The 14332-nt window shown below is 41.3% G+C and overlaps 1 protein-coding gene across 2 annotated transcripts in view; it reads left to right on the top strand.

Annotated features, from left to right (window-relative positions):
• Positions 1–6099: 6099 nt before the first annotated feature.
• GPAT4 (glycerol-3-phosphate acyltransferase 4) overlaps positions 6100–14332 on the top strand; it is a 33732-nt gene continuing 25499 nt past the window's right edge. For both annotated transcript variants that reach the window (XM_060653482.3, XM_060653483.3), the window contains exon 1: positions 6100–6230. The gene's annotated coding sequence lies outside the window, so the exon portion shown is untranslated. The remainder of the gene's footprint in view (positions 6231–14332) is intronic.

A 14332-nucleotide genomic window follows, 5' to 3' on the forward strand; every position in this document is an offset into this window, starting at 1 on the left:
TAAAAGTGTTGTTTTTAAAAAAAAAAAAATCTTTATCTCCTTTGTCCTTGACTTCTTGGTTGAACAAGCAACATTCACTTTGTTTATTTTGGTCCCTAGAGGTCCTCCCCCAACCCCAATCTCTCCGTGTAAAACAGCCAGGTGGTCTGGGGCGCCTGGGTGGCTCAGTCAGTTGAGCATCCAACTTCCGCTCAGGTCATGATCTCGCGCTCTGTGAGTTGGAGCCCCGCATCTGTGAGTTTCAGCGCTGAGTCTCTGAATTCAAGCCCTGTGTCGGGCTCTGTGCTGACAGCTCAGAGCCTGGAGCCTCCTTCAGATTCTGTGTCTCGCTCTCTCTCTCTCTGCCCCTCCCCTGCTCATGCTCTGACTCTCTCTGTCTCAAAAATAAATAAAACATTAAAAAAAATTTTTTTTAAACCAGCCAGGAGGCTAAAGGGGTAAAGATAGAAGGAGCCAACCCCCAAGCTTCCTGGGGCAGTGAGAACACAGCTGCAGCTTCCTCATCTGATAAGGGACCGCTATTGACACTGTTTCCTCCCCCTCCGTACCCAGGCTTCTATGTCTGGCTTATTAAGAGATGATCACAAAGAGGGTGGGCCAACCGCACAGGGTATGCTGTCAAGACTGGGGGTGGGTCTCTGAAATTAAAGCTGGTAAGAATCAACAGAAAAAATGAGTAGTCAGATATAAAGGTGATTTACCCCTTGAATGTGTTGTAATATAGTTCCCATGAAACTAGGGTTTCTGGAATCTTATTGATGAGCCTTTAAGAAAATACAACTGAAGTCAGGGTCTACCCCTGGAGTAGGGAAGTCTTGGAGGACCAGATGGGTCAGGTCTCTCACAGTGTAGGGGGCCTGGAATCTAGACTTTTGATATTAGCTCCAATGCTGTTACTCCTACAACCACAGAGACAGCTAACAGGATTGAAAAAAAGATGCTGATCAGATCTTTCATTGCCAGATCACCAAGTACTCTACTGAATTAATATTTGATATTTTTATAAAGCCGTATCTTACAAAAAGCATAACTGGTTTTTTGCCCCTTTTTCTTTAAAATTGTTAATTTTGGAAATACACACATGAACTATATGCTACAATTGTAATCCTGTAAGGTTTTTTTGTTTTGTTTTTTGTTTTTGGGGTTTTTTTTTGTTTTTTTGGGTTTTTTGTAACGATAATCTCAGAAAAACAAAAATGGCCCAGGACTCTTTCGCCCTTTCAAACATTCAGACTAACATAAACTGGTTTGATTTATGATAACGTTTCCTATGTCGGTAATTTTTCCATTCAGTGCCCCATTTTACTGTTTTTCTCACACACACCCTGTATTGTCTACCAAATTCCATGTGTTAGGTACTACTTCATTCATTTCATGATTTTATTACACACATGCATAATTTGTTGAGTTTATAGTAGTCATCATGTAGTTTTTACTCATTCAGCAAACATTTATTGAGCAACCACTATGTGCCAGACATCACGTTAATTTTGGGGGATAAAGAGATGAGTAAAACAAAAGTCACAATCCTGTGAGCGGAACCAGACATACAGATAATCAATAAAAATAAATACTGTTAGAGGCACCCAGACAGTGTTAGAAACATGTGAAGGGGAAAAAAGGGAAACACACGCACACACACACACACACACACACGGAGAATGAGCCCCTTGGAAGAGATCAGAGAAAGCATCTTATTGGAATTCACCTTTAAAGAGAGGACCTAAAAGATTAGAGGTTTGCCAAAAATTACATTTCAGTTAGCTTGAGTGGTCTTGTTTATATATGCGATTTCCACTAGGCTTTTGAATTATTGTTACCGTAATTGGCAACTCCCATTTTCTTTCCCTGGGAGGCTCAGGAAGGCAGCCATTGTTTTGTTTGTTTGTTTGTTGTTTTTATTTTGTTTTTATTATTTTTTTGTTTTTTCTCTTTAAATGTTTATTTTTGAGACAGTATGAATGACAGAGGAGCAGAGAAAGAGGGAGACAGAGGATCTGAAGTGGGCTCTGTGCTGACAGCAGTGAGCTCGATGTGGGGCTCAAACTCAGGAACTGTGAGATTATGACCTGTGCAGAAGTCGGAAGCTCAACCTCAACCGACCGAAGCCACTCAGGTGCCCCGGTAGCCATTGTTTTAATGGAGGTGATAATGGCCAGTGGGAGTGGATTTTAGAAAATGGAGAGCCGGGCAAAGAGGAGGAGATGTTCTGCTTGGCCAACTGTTTTTGGTTGCTTGGCAGATAGAACTCTATACAAGTACAACTTTGGGGGTATATAATGTCACCAAAGGCTTTAAAGTAATACATTTCCTTTTTCCTTTTTTTAAAAACTTTATCATCAACCTATTGATGTTGATTTGGTCTCCCAAGTAGACGGTGTTACTGCTAAGGGTATGAACTGACCTATGGATTCTATTATTCCAGTAAATTTGGCATTTTCAATTATCCACCTAATTAATAAATGAGCCACTTTCATCAGTGTCTCCTGTAGCTTTGATTATCACAAATCAGTCCCCAGAACCAGATTATCTTGCTGTGAATTGGCAACATTGGGTCTGTGAATTTTCAAGCTGAGGACCACAGTGTGGATGCAGACTGAAAAACTTCTTTCTTCTTCATTTTGCTCTTAACTGCAAAGTCCCTGCTTCCTAAGTCAGAATGTTCTTGTATTGATCTAATCCAGCATGTGTATCAGCCATATTCTGATGAGTCTCAGATTTATATCACTGGATCTCTCCTCCCAACTTCACAACTCCTATAGCAAAGAAGGGCATCACAAGTAGTGGTTCCCCCAAAAATTAAAAATAGAATTACAACATGATCTGGCAATCCCACTTCGGGGAATAGGTCCAAAAGAATTGAAGGCAGCATCTCAGATATTTTTACATTCATATTCACAGCAGCATTATTCATAATAGCCAAAAGGTGGAAGCAACTCAAATGCCCATCAATGGATGAGTGGGTAAAGTAACTGTTGTATATACATACAACAGGACATTTAAGGTTGAATACTTAAAAAAAAAAAAAAAAGGAAATTTTGATGCACATGGATGAACCTGAAAGGCATTATGCTAAGCAAAATATGCCAGTCACAAAAAGACAAATATTGTATGATTTCACTTAGATAGGAGTATGAGGTATGAGTAATCAAACTCAGAAACAGAAGTAGAATGGTGGTTGCCTAGGGCTGGGACAGAGAGGGAATGGGAGTTTTTGTATAATGGATATAATTTTTGGTTTTTCAGGATGAAAAATTTGCAAAGATTGGTTATACAATAATGTGAATATACTTAACACTACTGAGACATTTAGAAATGGTTAAGATGGTATATTTTAGGTGTATTTTATGATTAAAAACAAATTTTATTTTTTTTAATTTTTTATTTTTTTTAAATTTTTTTAACGTTTATTTATTTTTGAGACGGAGAGAGACAGAGCATGAACGGGGGAGGGTCAGAGAGAGGGAGACACAGAATCTGAAACAGGCTCCAGGCTCTGAGCTGTCAGCACAGAGCCCGACTCGGGGCTCGAACTCAGACCGCGAAATCATGACCTGAGCCGAAGTCGGCCGCTTAACTGACTGAGCCACCCAGGCGCCCCAAAAACAAATTTTAAAAAGAAAACACCTTTTGCTTAATTTGTCTTTTTCTCTTGGTGCTTGGAAATGAGCACTGATTTTGCTGGTTGTTTAGTAAATATTTGTGTTTCACCTCTTAATGTCAAAGGCTTTTACATGAAAAGGTATCCATGGAAGGGAGAGAAGTTATACAGCACACTTATGGGATTATTCTACTGGGGGGAAAGAGTATCTTTTTTTTAATGTTTATTTATTTTGAGAGAAAGAAAGAGAGTGTGTGCGTGCAAACAGGGGAGGAGTGAAGAGAGAGGAAGAGCGATCCCAAGCAGGCTCCATGCTGTCAGTGCAGACCCCAATGTAGGACTTGATCTCACGAACCGTGAGATCATGACCTGCGCTGAAATCAAAAGTCCCACATATTGGGAAATTAGCTCAAAGTCAGAATGACATGGGGGTTGTTAAAACTCTCACTGAAAACTTGAACACTGTAGTCCCTCTTTTTGAATGGACTATCAAGCTTCATCAGGCTTTTAAGATTACTCATCTAGTTTTTGTATTAAAAGAGTATTTTCATTCTAGTAAATACCTCAACAATCTAAAGACAGTCCAAATTCACCATGACAAGGAATTTAGTGTTGGATGTAAGTCTAGTCATGGTATAGGCAATGGGCTTTCCATATAGATAAACCTACTTTGTGTCTAACTCTTCAAGCATTACTTGCTCATTTTATCTCTCCCATTTGTACTCTTCTGCCTAGAAATGAGTATGATAGAGATGTGCCCAGATCATTGACCTCTGCAAACAAAACTCTGGAGACTGAGGAAACCATATTAACCCAGTTCTTATTGGCTCCCTCTTCAAAAGGAGGTTTGATTGCCTTCCTGCACTGAGGTTTAAAGAACGTGCCAGTGAATATGTGCATGCTCTTGTGTGTGTGTTGATACAACTGAGTCTACTATTTGGCTGGGCAAAGAATCAATAGCATTTGTGTTGAGCCTCTAAAATGTGTGAAACATTTTTTAATTTCAAAATTATTGTATAGAAAGAACTGTAATATATGGCAAGAATTGTAAGAAAATGTAAACATGAATACACAAAAGCAGAACAAATAACAGACTACTTCCAAGTTTTGACCGGTTCTGGGGGCAGGAAAGGAGACCAGATATAAGAACCCAAGAGCATTTAAGATGGTGGTGACCACTTTAAAACTCTAGCCCTGGCACTGAGGAGGACACAAAAATGTATGATGTCCAGTATTCTTTTATGGAATTTAATCTAGTGGAAGATTTGACATGGCCATGCATTATTCAACTTTGTATCATTGGGACCCTGGCAAAAACTGGCCATATAGGAAGGGCTCAAATGAAGGTAGGTTAAATGAACAGATAAATGATTGAGTTCACAAATATGTGATAACACCCAAACAGGTGTGGGGATGAGTGGTCCAGTGTTTTTGGAGCACAGCCATCATTCTTACAGTCAGATTTTGAGGTCTAAGGATGTGGACTTTACCCTGAAGATTTATTATCAGGTTATTTAGCAGGGAATGGCAATCTGACAATAGTATAAAGAATGAAGGGGGCGGGGGAGGGAGGGCTGCTTTTGGAGGCAAAAATGTATTTTAAGAGCAAAAAGAAGAAGGGTTAATTTTTTTTTTTCTAAGAAGAATCCACTTTAGGGAAGATGATACACTTGGGTTAGGCATTTGAAGTCCAAGAGATGGTGAGAAATACACAGGCAAAGTCCAGCAGGCACGAGCTAGACTTCAGCGGAGAGATCCCTTCCGAGTTGAAGTAGACGTTGGAGAGTTACACCTGCGAGGGAACACGGAAATCGTCCTTACAAACCCCTTGAACTCCCTGGCTTCACTAGTAAGACAGATGAGACTCAGGGATGATACTGATGATGGCGATAATGATGATGATGATGATGATGGTGGTGATGGTGGTGGTGGTGGTGGTGCTGGCAGTGACGGTAATGGCAGCTAATGTTTCTTGAGCATTCCAGGCCTCGGGCTACGTTCTTTACATCCAGAACTGTATCTCACCGAATACTCCCAACAGCCCCAAGATGACAAGATAATTTAGTGACTCAAGCCTCTTCTTGCTGATCAGGGCTGATTTCACTCTCTTTAGAATCTATACGAGCGCACCTCGGGGAAATGAAGTAGCCAGTATTCAGGCCCGGGCACAGCTCAGAAACGTGGAGACTCCCTTTTACGAAGCGCAGCCCCTTATCAGAGCAGGAATCCTGGGGGATGCGCGCCACATTGAGGGGCAGGCGACCAGGACCCTGGAAGCACAGTACCAGCCTCTGCGGCTCCGGGCCAGCCCGAGGTAATGGCAGCTGGCCCGCCAGGGGGCGCCTCTGTCGGTCCCGGGCGCGCCCGGCCGTGGGCAGGTGACGAGGCGCCCTGTCCCCCGCCCCGCCTCTCGGGGCCCCCGCCCGGCGCGCGCCCGGCGCTCGGGTGCCGGGCGAGAGATTAAACGGCGGGAGGGGTGGGGATGGGACGCGAGGGGTCACGTCAAAGCGGCGTAGACAAAGGGCGGGCGCGCGCACGTCTTTACGCACGCCTCGGCCGGCGGCGGCGGCGGCCAAGGGCGGGAGGGATCGTTCACGGAGGGACTGGGAGCCCCGGAGCCTCGCCGTCGGTGAGTATGACCGAATTGTCCCCCGTCCTGAAGGTCACTGGCCCCAGGGGAGCCGACAACGGGCTGGGGGGTTCGGGGCGAGGAGCCCAGCGAGGGGCCGGAGGGCCGGGGACACCCTCCCTACGCCGCTCCGGCGTCAGGAGGCACCATTGCCGCTTCCTGGGGTTTCCCAGCCGGTCGGAACGTTCCGCCCCCTCGCCCGCAGTGGAACAGTCCGCGCCCCTCCCCGGGCGCTGGCCGCGCCGCCCTGCTGTCCCGCCACAGCGCCCCGGAGCCCGCGCCCAGCCCTCCCAGAGGCCGGTGCTGGGCTGGTCCCTCCACTCCCTGCTCCGGCCGGCTCCTCTCCGAATGGGCTCTTCGGAGTTCGCCCGCATCCCAGGTGCTCCGCAGTCCGCACCCCGAGCGTGGAGGAGTGGAGCCTGGGAGGGCTGAAGGGGGGTGGGGGGTAGTAGAGATCACGAGGAAGCGCCTTCACCTGTGATTTCTTTTCTTAGGTACTTTGGCTTCCCCGGGATTGATATTCTCCTCGCTTGTTCTCCAAAGGAACCCATTTTTCTTTCTTTAGAATTCCCTAACCCCCGAAATCCCTTGCCTTTCCGTTTTGATTTCATGTCCTGCAAGGCATCCTCCTACCAGAGGGTTTATTTCCTCACTTCCGTTTCACATAGGGTTTTAACTTTCTCTGTTTAAAAGTTTAGGGAAAATCTCCCGCATGAAACATATGGTATTGCTTTGTGGAAACAAGTTCATTACTGTACTAGATCTAAGTGCCTCTCACTGCTCGTGCCCTCCGTGCCATGGATCTTCTCCGTGATAACCTTCTTGAGAACAATTCCTTTCTGGTTCATTTTCCTTAATTTTGGCTGAACTTTGAGTGCCTCTCTGCTTAGTTTCGTATCCTGTCGATTCTGTCTCAACCCAAGGGAAATGGTGTGAAAGCAGTTATCCTATGCCAGAGACTGTAGGAAAGAGTTCTGTAATAATGCCATTCTTCTCTCACTTTGATAGTGATTTTTTTTTTTCCAACTTTGTATTATGGAGAATTTCAGACATACAAAAATAGCTGAATAATAAACCAGCATGTATTCATCATCCAGCCCCAACAGTTGATCTTTACATTAAGTCTGTCCTATCCACATCCCTATCCATCCCCCCCACACCTGGCAAGCTCTGGGATAAATCCTTGATGTCAAAAGTAGTTTGGGATTCAAAATAAAAATCTTACTGTTGTATAAAGTCATAATGTACTTTTTGGGGACATATTCTATTGGAAGTCCTTTGACTAAGAAATACATAAGCATTGGAGAGGGGCCAAAAAAGAGTATCTAAAATGATGAAGCTGCTGGAGGACAGGTTGAAACAAAAAGTCTTTCAGATCTGGATGAGAACTTCCAGATCATGTTGTCTAACTTCTTCATTTCTGATGCCACCTCAAAGTCCATAGAGGTTCAGTGACTTGTCCAGATCTACAGGAATAAGAGTCCTGAGTCTGGAAACCTCTCCCAACTCCACATTCAGTCTCCTTTTTCCTCTACCATAGTCCTTGCCTTTAAAAGTTGTATCTTTCAGGAGAGGAAAACGTGTAGAAGGGCTGTAACTGAAAACTCTTACAATGAAAGGTTTGGATGGGTTAATATGAACTTTTCCATCAAATTCCAGAATAATGAAACTAGGGGATCTGTCTTAAAATGTTTCTTAAACTAGGGGCACCTGGGTGGCTGAGTTAGTTGAGCGGCTGACTCTTGGTTTCAGCTCAGGTTGTGATCTCATGGTTTGTGAGTTCTAGCCCCACATTGGACTCCGTGCTGACAGCATGGAGCCTGCTTGGGAGTCTTCTCTCTCTCTCCTTCTCTCTGTCTCTCTCCAAATAAATAAATAAATAAACGTAAATACTTCTTTAGATATGGGACAGATGAGAAATTCTAATCACAGCTTTTAGGAAGCATGGGAAAATTCTGACCTTAGAAGGGGAATACCAGACTGAGAGTACGAACAAACTTAAAAAAGATGTAGACAACATTCACAGCTATTTAAGAAAAGGGTAACTAAGGGGAACTGGGATGATTTGGTATTCGATCCTGAAATTTTGCTCTTGATGACAAAGAGAAGATAGCACCCTTCCAGAAACATCCTTTCTTGCTATTAACAGATAAGAATCCTAGGCTGGATCTAACATGGATTAGGCACTTGTTTTTGTTTTTATAAATAAAACAATGGTATGCATTTCTTAGCACACTCTGTGCTGTTAAGTTTTCTTATCTCCAGAAAGACCGGTAAACTCAGTACTTGTACCCCAATCTCCACCCTTAAAGTTGGAGGGGATATTGTACCTCCAAAGAATGTTGTGAATAAAGGAATCTTTGTATTTAGAGGTCATATAGAGTTTGCTTATAAATTTAGGTTCTGTAATGTGACATAGTTATTTATAAATTATTTTCAGGATGGCCTTTTGTTAGTTTGTGACCTAAATGCAGTGGTTGTCATGCTCATCCAGCTTTTGGAAATAACCGGTTAAATAGCAGTATCTGGGTGTGTTGGTAAATCATTACCCATAATGACATGGGTGTGGGGAGAAATCTTATGTTTTGTGTGGGGTTTTTTGTGTTTGTGGCTTCAGAAAGTACAGTGGTTAGTTAGGATTCTAGCCTGGTAAAAATGGTTTTTGCTGAAGAAAAAAACATTTATCTATGTGCACATCACAAAATGTTACATCTTATTATAGATTTCTTGCTTTCTGGAGATAGAAGCTAGAGATGATTTGACCCTGGTTGAAATATATTGTAAAATTGTTTCTTCAAGTAAAGTAGAACCTGATTATAGCCTGTCATTTACTTCTTTCTGTATCATTATGCTCAAGGGAGGACTTGACCAAATATCATCAATTCCATGTTATCACTAAACTACAAAATACTTACTATAGCATGAAGAATACTTTTTAAAAGCACAGAAGTTTAGAGTTGGTAGGAATGTTAAGATTGGAGTTTTTCCTAACTCTTTAAAGGTGCTGTCTCTCCTTTAAAACACAGGCACACATATACACCTGTCACCCAGTCACAGGGTTTTGTCTCCTTTCATTGGGCACTCTTTTAATTTGCCTTCTGGAGTAGTTGTTAGTGTATTTGGATTGCACTTCCTTTTAGACTGTAAGCCTAAGATCTGCAGTATTAGAATAATGCTTTGTAAGAAGGAGCCTAATAAATTTCTGTTGACGTTTTGAATTAAAATACCAAAAAACTGGTGAGGAAATTTAAATCCACGGAAGCTGAATGAGTTACAGACCAGATAGTAACAGCTGTGCCTGAACCCTTAGCCAGAAAGACTCCTGAGTTCCAATTCTAAGCTCCTCCACTCTACCATTTTCTTCACACCACAAAGCAATGGGGAAGGAAAAAATATTATATGTATATATTTTTTTTTCTTTCCCAGTTAGACATATTTTATTTTCAGGGTCTGCTTAAAAGTTTTTGATCAGTGCTATCCAGTAAAATACACACCACATGCGTTATTTTTTAAATGTTTTTTGTGTTTATTTTTGAGAGAGAGCACAAGCAGGGGAGGGGCAGGGAGAGGGAGACAGAATCCGAAACAGGCTCCAGGCTCTAGCTGTCAGCACAGAGCCCAGTGCGGGGCCCAAACCCACGAACTGTGAGATCATGACCTGAGCCAAAGTTGGATGCTTTACCGACTGAGCCACCCAGGCGCCCCCATAATTTTAAATTTTGTAGTAGCCACTTTAAAAAAAAGGACAAAGAAACACATGAAAATCATTATAATCATATATTTTATTTAACCAAAATGATCCAGAATATCATTTCATTGTATAATCAATATACAGATTATTAATGAGGTCTTTTACATTCATTTTTTTCATAGTCATTTAAATCTAGTGTGTACAGCACATTTCAGTTTGGACTACCCACATTTCAAGAGCTCAAGAGTTCTGTGTGGTTAGTGGCTGCTGTGTGGGACAGTGCAGATCACTGTCAGCTGAACATAAAGAGAAAGGAGCATTTTAGGTTCTTAGTAATACTCTGTTCTGAGGTTAAAATAGAGTTTGTGGTTGTGATCATTCGTTTTTTTGTTTCATGTTTTAGTGTAGTTAGGATTGTTTCAAATTTGTGGCACATTGAACAAAGAAGTCTGCCAGTCCACAAATTTTGTACCTTTGTGATGAAACGCTTTCTCTCTTTTTATTTTTTTTTTATTTACTTTTATTTATTTTTTGTCTGTGGGATCAAACTTCTCTCTCTTTTTTTAAAACCATCTTCACAATGTTTAAGTGTATAGTCCGGTAATAATGCTTTCTAATTTCAAATAACACTGTTTAGTTTTGGGGGGTGAGGGGTGGGGAAAGCTTGGTTTTTTAAAAAAATAGCCCATAGCAAAACTTAGTAATAAAATAACCTAATAAAAAATAGGCAAAAGATTTAACACTTCACCAAGGTAGATGGATGGTAAATAAGCACAAAAGATGTTCAGCGTCATTGGTCCTTAGGGCAAATTAAAGTTATGAGTTACCACCTCACATCCATTAGTATGTCTAAAATTAAAAAGACTGATCCTATCAAGTGTGAGTAAGGTTGTGGAGCAAATGGAACTTTCATACATTGCTGGTGAGGGTGCAAAATGGTACAGCCAGCTTAGAAAGCAGTTTGGCAGCTAAATACACACCTACTTGAGACTCAGTCATTCTATTCCTAGGTTATTTACCGAGAGAAATTACAATGTGTATCCATACAAAGACTTGTAGATAGCAGCTTTATTTGTGACAGTCCCAAACGGGAACAACCCAGTTGCCTGTCAGTAGGTGAATGGATAAACAAATGTGGTATAGCCATACATTGGACTGTAGCTCAGCAGTAAAAAGGAATGTTGCTGCACACATGTTGATGTGTGCAGCAACATGAGTGATTCCTCAGAATAATTATGCCTAGTGAAATAAACCAGACAAAAAGATCTAAAAAACAAAAGGCAAGGAAGTTGCTTCCAGTTACATACACAATACTCAAATGTAAAAGTGCCATTTCTGAAATGAGCTCCCGGAGCAGTGTTCTGAGACGTCTTGGTCATAAAACCCCAGCAAATCACATTGTTCTTTCTTAGGCTGATTGCCCCAGAATATCAAAATATCCTGTGTCCTTTGTTCTTTTTTTTTTTTTTTTTTTTTTTTTCTTTTCCAGCTTGGAAGACTTAATGTTGCCTTGGGAGAACTTGGTAGGATGTTACTTGTTACCCAGTTCCAACTCAAGTTAGCCCTTGTAGGCAAGGGGAAAGTACTTAAGGTCAGAACAACTTTACTTAAGACCAAGACCCTGAAACTGACCATATATTACTGTCTTCTTTCTAGTGAATTGAGTTATCCTTTAACTGTATCTTGGCTTTGTTTTGAACCATTTATTTTATCTAGGATTAATGTCTGCTGTATGTGTATTCTTGGTTTTTTAGCACTTCAGGTTCACTTCAGCATAGTGGCTCTGAGCGCTGCCCTATTTCCTTGGAAACACTGTACGTTTGCTCCTAGGCCCTAGTTTACTATTCAAGCAAATTTCTTGTACTCCACTACTCTAATACATTTGACATTAAATTCACACAGCACTATTACCTGTTTAAAATGATAAATACAATTTTATTTTTATTTTTTGTAAGTTTTTTTCATTTTTTAAGTTTGTTAATTTTGAGAGAGGGCGAGAGTGCGAGCTCGCACATGAGTGGGGGAGGGGCAGAGAGAGGAGAGAGAATCCCAAGCACGTTCTGCTCTGATAGCACAGAGCTCATTCTCAGAACCGTAAGATCATGATCTGAGCTGAAATCCAGAGTCAAAATGCAGAGTTGGTGGTGGCTGACTTGAGCCACCCAGGTGCCCTGATAAATACAATTTTAAAAATAGCAAAAAGATAAAGTGACCTCTCCCTTCCACTCCTAGAGGCGGCAACTGTAGCCATTTTGTGTGTATGTTTCCAGAGATCTGTATCTTTGCAAATACATACAAACTATGTATTTTTTCCTTTTCCTCTCTCACAGTTGGTATTTACTCTGAATATTGTTCTGCCTCTAACTAGTAGATTGTTTCTTATCTGTACACAAGTAAATGTCTTTCTTCTTTTAGCAGATGAATAGTGTTCCATTGTATCTTCTGTTAATGGACTTGGGCATTTCTTTTGATATTTATTACAAACAGTGCTACAGTCAGTAACCTTGCACACATCATTTTGTATATGCATCAGTACAGGGTTTCTCAACCTTGGCACCATTGTCATTTGGGGCTGGATCATTCTTTCCCATAGGAGGTGATCTGTGCATTACAGGATGTTTAGCAGCATCCCTGACCTCTCTGTACTAGTTGCCAGTAGCTCCCTATCCCAAGTTGTGACAACTAAAAATGTCTGCACGTGAACCAAATGTTTGGGGGAGGGAGAAGGTGGGCAGGCGTAAAATGGCCTTTGGGTGAGAACTACTGTTCTAATTTATCTTGAGGATAAATTTTCAGAAGTAGAATTGCTGGAGCTAAGGTTATGTGCGTGTAAAATTCTCATTGCATTTTCTGAGTTGTTCTCCATAGAGGATGTACCATTTTTACACTCCAACAAGCAGTATTTGAGGGTAATTTCTCATTTTCACCAATACAGTGGTTTATAAAAGAAATTGGGTTTTTTTTTTTGTTTTTGTTTTTTGGAGGGTTTTTTTGGCCATCTCACTAGTTTTAATTCCCATTTCTATGCTTTACAGCTAACCTTTTTATTGAGCGCCTAGCGCTTGCTAGGCAGGTAGTATTTTTTGGCATGTGGGTTTTAGGACATACTTTGAAATGCCTTCCTCTCTGTAGCCCTCTTAAAGTTTAGCATTTGTAACCGAAGACAATACTCTGGGTTTCTTCTGACCCTAATGGAATGGTAGTACGTACCATTTATTGAGATCTAATATGTGATAGACATTGTGCTTGAAAAATGCATTAACCCTGTGTTTTTTTCCTTTGAGTTGATATGTGGTGGCATCCCTCTGGGTATATTCTGGTAGTCATGGTCTCCTGAAGTAGGAAGTTTCGTGGTGCAATTGACCCTTGAGCAACCTGGGCAGTAGAGGCGCTGACAAAATCTGCATGTAACTTCGACCTTCCCCAAACTTATAGCCTACTGTTGACCTGAAGCCTTACTGATAAATAGTTGATTGATATATATTTTGTTCATGTATCATGTACTCTATTCTTATTAAAAATTAGTAAGCTAGGGACATCTGGGTGGCTTAGTCAGTTAGGCATCCGACTTTGGCTCCAGTCATGATCTCACAGATCATGAGTTCAAGCCCTACATTGGGCTCTGTGCTGACAGCTCAGAGCCTGGAGTCTGCTTCAGATTCTGTGTCTCCCTCTCTCCCTGCCCCTTCCCTGCTCACGCTCTGTCTCTCTCTGTCTCCCTCTCAAAAATAAAATAAGCATTAAAAAAATTTTTTAAAAGAAAAAAGTAAACTAGAAAAAGAAAATGTTATTAGTAAAATCATAAGGGAAAATACAGTATTGTATCAGAAAATAATCCACATGTAAGTGGACCCATGTAGTTCAAACCCATATTGTTATTCAAGTTTCAGCTGTATTTGGTTTTGCAGTTAGGAATCATAATAGTCTCTGACTTGTGATTGGATCAAAATTGGTTTAGATGACCTATATTAAATTAAGTTCCCTCTGTTATTTTCTTTCCCAGAATTATCTTTGCCTTGCTAACAATCATCAAAGTGTGAAATTACGACTTTGTGTATGCTTATTTGTTTAACACTTGTCTCTAGGCACTAAATAATGCCTGACATAATGTGTGAGACATAGTAATGTGCCCATTGAGTATTTGTTGAATGAATGAACTCATCACTCTCAGATCTGAGGAGCCCTGGAAATTGGGTCATTTGGGGGCTTAAAGTCCCAGATTTGCCATTCAATGGCTTGAAGAGTTTAGGTAACTTAGTGATGGGCTCTGTCACATTCCTAGGATGAAGCCACCCTCCCTCCTAAAAGGCTCAGAACTACTTGGTTCTTCTGTTTTTCTCTGGACCATTTGGGCTCCTGGGGCAACTTTGGTCCAAATTACTCTCAGTGAGTCTGGCTGAAAGCTGTGGAA

Source organism: Panthera onca, chromosome B1, assembly GCF_046562875.1.
Source record: "Panthera onca isolate mPanOnc1 chromosome B1, mPanOnc1 haplotype 2, whole genome shotgun sequence".
In the NCBI taxonomy this organism is placed as follows: Eukaryota; Metazoa; Chordata; class Mammalia; order Carnivora; family Felidae; genus Panthera; species Panthera onca.